Consider the following 6,000-nt stretch of genomic DNA (forward strand, 5'->3'; position numbering starts at 1 on the left):
ATAATTATATCCAAGTAGATTCTTGAGTGTTGCTTTGCATACATTCGACCTATCCGAACGTCGGGTACTATTGCTAGATGGTTACTCTGATTGGTACAGAAATATATTTCTGTGCTACCGACTTAGATTCGAACCTATGGGGTCACACACATTAAAAGTTTTTCTTCAATCAGATGGCTAATCTGAAGAGTCCCACTAGACAAGGACTGATGAAGAGTCTTACTGGATGGGGACTCTAGTGAAGAGTCCCACTGGATTGGAACTCTAACATTAATGAAGGATAAGTTAGTGATTAGATCACTAATTAGCTTAATTTAGCTGAGCATTAAAGTATAGATCAAGTCTGATTGAATTGGATTCAATCAGGTCAGGTCCGATTACGTTATGAGATGACCTAATCGATAAGGAAGAATTGATCCAGATTTGATCAGATCTATGGCCCAATTAATTTACTGATTTGATTAGATTTAATTGAAGTTATTGAAGTCTAATTAGATTAGATTTATTATATTTTATTTAGGTCTAATTGGATTAGGTTTGAAAGAAATTCAATTGGTTAAACCCTAGAGCCCCATATGAATGAGACTCTCCCTTGCACCACCCAGAAAGACTCATGTCTTTTCTCATCACATAAAATCAGTTTGTGCATGAGAAAAGCAAAAGCTAACATCCTTTTTGTCATCCTCTTTGGATTGGATTAGGTTTGTTTTATGTTGGATTCAAAAGATTTGAATTTAAACCTAAAACTTTATCCTTATCCTCCCACACGCCTGCACCTTATAAAGGATCCTGATTTGTGTGACAAAAAAGAAGAGCTCCCATATATTTTCCATACCCAAAATCCTCTAGTAGGTCCCTTTTTAAGTCAGATAAGGGTGAGAAAAAATTAGAGTTAAATTAAAATTCAAAATGGTTTGAATTGCAACAAACTTTGGCTCTTATCCTATCTAATCTGATGATACCGGCAACCAAAAAAATGCTTGATTTTTGTGTGCCAATGACTCTCTAATTTTTATTGTGAGATACCAGAGGTAAGGAAGGGCTGAATATCTTTTTTGGGGCATGAGGTTTGGGTTGGGTTCATACCATCTTGGCGTGTGCAAAGGAGGAGATCAATCTCCTCTCGGGTGAGAAAAAAATCAAAAGAGAAGAGAGTCTTTATCTGATTTTTCTCCACCATCTAGTATCCTTCTCTAATTTATCTTTTACATCAAAAAGGTTCGAGGTGATTGAAGAAGGAGATCAAATCAGATCTGCCATCAGAAGCCAACTGCACGAGCTAGCACTCCTACAGAGGGCTGATCGGTTCGAGGGCTTCGTGTGGACCATCCATAGAGGCTAGATGCTTATGCAGCTATGAACGATCAGGGAAGACTTTCAAATCCATATTCTTAATCATGGAGTTTGACTATCCATGCTCAGGTATTGGGTTAGGAACCCTAATAGTAGTACATTAGATCTATTGCTGAATGCTGATTTTTGGTTCACATGCTTGTTATATTAAATTTAAATTTTTATGTATATAAATTCTATCATAGATATATTTGTAAGAGTTTTAAGATTAAATTTTATACATATATTTATAGATTAAATAATTTAATCTAATATTCTTTTATTGTAAAATTTTTGAAATGCATGCATGAAATCCTTGCGCATCCCAACAGTAGTATCAAAGCCACGATTTGATATAGCATGATATTATATGTATTTAGATCTATAATTTAATTTAAATTAGATCTAATATATGATATTTAGATCTAAAATTATTTATAAATCTGATCGAACAAACTGATATAAGATTGTCCTGCTGTAAGGTTGTAACCCTTATAGTGCAAAGATTATCCTAGTTTGTGCTGATCCTTATAAAATCTGATTTTAAATTGAAGTATGTAATTTTTATTTATGATAATTATTATTTTATTTTGATATAATCAAAATATAATAATTAGATCTAAAATAATTTAAATTAGCTTTAAATTATTTAGATTAGATTATCTAAGTAACGAAGTAATCGGATCAAGTTTGTCACCAGGCCGTCCGATCATAGGAGGTAATAAAGATTAGATTTCTCTTTTTCCTATTCAATTGGGTCCTCTTATGATGTGTATGGGTGCCATTGTGACTATATCTTATGAAGATGAATATAAAAAAAAAACTTTATTTTTCTACAAAATCCTAAGATTGTGTATGTGATACATTGTATAAAAAATAATTGTATCTAATTTTTACAAATAAAATCTAAAATCATAAATATATTTAGAATAATTTTAAAATAATTTATGATTAATTTTATTACTATTTGTATAGAATTATTTTGATCTAAAATTAATATAATTATTGTAGTTTGTCTGTTGAGTCGACTCAGTATTGTTAGGGTCGACTTAGGATCCTGATTGGTCAACTCAAATTCTATTGAGTTAACTCAATGAAACAGACTAAAATTATGATTCATAATTCATTATCAATGAGTCAACTAAGTCTAGAAACTTAGTCAACCCAGTGTGATGAGTTGGCTCAATCCAGGGGTGAGCCGATTCAAGTTTCAGATCTAAATAATTGTACATGAAAATTAATTATAAAAATATTTTATAAAATTTGAAATTATTTTTAAATATCGAACCCCTATCCATAGCTCCAAACTTAATTAAGAATTAAGTTGAACATATTAGATCTAGAATTGTGAATTAAACATCTAATGTCATTCGCATAAAACTTGGGCGATGGGTTAGCTTAATCAAGTCCTTCTAATTGGGTTAGACCCTAGGGTTAGAATCAAAGATTAAATAGACTAAGAAGAGAAATTAGATTAAATCAAGATTTCTCTAGAGCCAATATAATAGTTATAGATGGTCGAGTCCATATCTTTGATTAGACCCAAATGGACTTTGATCTTGAGCTCAACAATCGAATCCAAATTCATAAGTTGATCCAATTGAAACTAATTAACCAGTTGGTATCTAAGTTAAGTTTGACGATCTTGACCGATGATTTTTAATTGAGAGCTACTCGCACAGATTAAGTCTATGATGTGTTAATGACATATCCCTCCCATCGATCTCACTTACCTGATTAACATGGTAAATCATATTTTGATCAGATCACTTAATGATTGGGGCTTGATCTATGCTAATTAGAAAATCAGTTGTGACTAATTTAGGTGCTCCTAGTTTGACTTTTCTTTGTCCTCATCATGACTTGATGAAGTTAGTGGGAAGATTGATGACTTGTCAATTGGACCGGCTTATTTTTAGGCCAATCTGATCTAACTTGGTGAAGTCAGTGGGAGGATCGAGATTAGCTGGTCTATGTATCTAATTCTGTTAAAATTATGTTAATCAAATCTTTTAAATTATTAGGTCCATAAAATGAGCTAGTTATGGTGATAACTAGATCATAATCTTCCATTAAGGTAAATGATAATGGATCTATTATTTTTGATTGACATTGCAGGCACCATCCGTTTGGTATTTCTCTGAATGATAAAATTATTATTCATCATATAATGACTCTGTTGTATTATCTGATGAATGGTTGGGATGGCCAAGTCATACTCGGGCCTGATTATTCATTAGTTAGAATCATCGAGTAGGTTCATGTTAATGGTTGGACCTAACCAGAACTTTCAATAGAAACTCATCATCTATTGAAATAAAATTTGGATAGAAATTAATTACTAGAAATTATTTGGAGAAACAATTGATTGAGAACCTACCCATAGATGCATATGGGTTGGCCGAGCCATACTCGGGTCTATATGCAGTCTGCATGAATTTTAGTACCCACTAAAGAATTAAGGTAATTCATTGAATTGGAGTTAAAGGCTACCAATTCGTATAAAATAGTCGAAGAACCTTTAAACTAAAGTTCATATCTTTAGGCTTGATTAATTCATATACTAATTAGGTCAGTATTTTTCTTTCTTTTCAAAAATGGTTAGCAATTTATCACACCACTCACTGTTTGACAGTGATGAGCTTATTGAATCTAACTTTGATAGCCAATATCAGAAGTTAAACATTGATCTTGAGCCCAATCTAGCTAAAACGTTTAGGGCTGAATCGAGTCAAGCAGACTATGACCCAAATAGGCTAAAGAGAAATAAGCAATTAGTTGCTGGCCAAGATGCTTATATGATAAAACCTTATAATTTCTCTATATGTGACACTACTATTTTGGTATTGGATACTGGAAGTCCAGTTCACATATGCAATTCATTGCAAAGACTTTAAGTTAGTAGAAAATTTGAAAATGGTGAGAGATTTTTGAATGTGAGAGATGGAAGCCAAGTTTCAATCCTAGCTTTAGAAGTCGTTTAGCTTGTTTTCAAATCTACTAGTGTCATTTTGAGTGATTGTCATTATTATCTATCTTTCTTGATGAATATAATCTCTGTTGGTCTTTTGGCCAAAGATGGTTATAGTTTATCAATAAAGAATGATTATTGTGATATCATTATGAATGATGTTACAATAATGTGAGGACAATTAAGAAATGGCATCTATATTTTATCATAGCCTGTGAGTGTAATGTACACTCCAAATAAACATCCAAAGTTAGATAATATCACGGATGCCTACCTTTGGCATTGCAGGCTCGGTCATATTAACAAGAGCAGGATAAAAAGGTTAGCACAAGAGGATATCCTCAATATCAATGATTATGAATCATTGCCAACCTATGAGTCTTGTCTTCTTGAAAAGATGACTAAGTCATCTTTTACTGAAAAGGGTGAATGAGTTAGTGAAGTTCTAGATCTAATACATAGTGATGTATATAGACCTATGAACATTAGTGCTAGAGGAGGGTATAGAGCTATTTCATTACATTCACAGGTGATCTATCTAGGTATGGGTATGTGTACTTGATGAAACATAAGTCTGAATCATTTAAAATATTCAAATAATTTTGTAATGAAGTAGAGAAACAAACTGAAAAAAATATTAAGACTCTTCAGTCTAATTGAGGGGGTGAATACCTTTCCAATGAAATTCTGACATATCTTGGAGAGAATAGGGTTCTCTCATAATAGACTCTTCCAAGGACACTACAGCATAATGGTATCTCAAAAAGGAGGAATAGAACCTTGTTGGACATGGTTCAGTCCATGATGGGATTTGCAAGTCTGTTGATCTTCTTTTGGGGATATGCACTTGAGACAGTCTGTTTTGTGCTCAATAATGTTTCAAGCAAGTCAATTAGTAAAACACCATATGAGATATGATCAGGGCGTAGGCCGAATCTCACTTACTTTAAGGTCTGGGGGTGCCTGACTTATGTCAAATGATTACAAACTGACAAGCTCGGACCTAAGTCCAATAAGTGTAATTTTATAGGGTACTCTAAAGAAATGAGGAGATATTACTTTTACCTTGTTACTGAATAAAAGATATTTGTCAGCAGTAAGACATACTTTTTGAAAAAAGAGTTTCTTAGTGAAGGAATAAGTACCTCTAAAGTCTAGCTTGATGAAGTTCGACAGGTAGAAGAACCGACACCAGTGACTGAATCTGAACCGGATTTGATAAGATCAAACCTGGAGCCTAATATACAAATATCCTTAAGGTGACCTGGTAGAGTACCACATCAGCCGGACAAATACCTAGGTTTCTTGGTCCAAGATGGGGATCCTGTTGAGCTCGATGAGAACAATGAGGATCCAGTCATCTATATGGATGCGATGTAGAGATCCGACTCTAAGAAATAGCTTAAAGTCATGAAATTCGAAATAAAGTCCATGAAGATCCATAATGTGTGGACATTGGTTGATCCACCTGAAGGAGTAAAATCCATAGGGTGTAAGTAGGTCTGCAAAAGAAAAAAAGGTGCAGACGAAAAGGTGAAGATCTATAAAGCTTGTTTGGTTGCCAAAGGGTATCATTAGCATTATGATCTTGACTATGACAAAACATTTTCTCTTGTGGCAATGCTCAAGTCCATTCGGATCATGCTTGCGATAGCGACATACCTATACTATGAAGTCTAACAAATGGATAGGAAGAT

Source organism: Elaeis guineensis, chromosome 3 (assembly GCF_000442705.2).
Source record: "Elaeis guineensis isolate ETL-2024a chromosome 3, EG11, whole genome shotgun sequence".
Lineage (NCBI taxonomy): Eukaryota > Viridiplantae > Streptophyta > Magnoliopsida > Arecales > Arecaceae > Elaeis > Elaeis guineensis.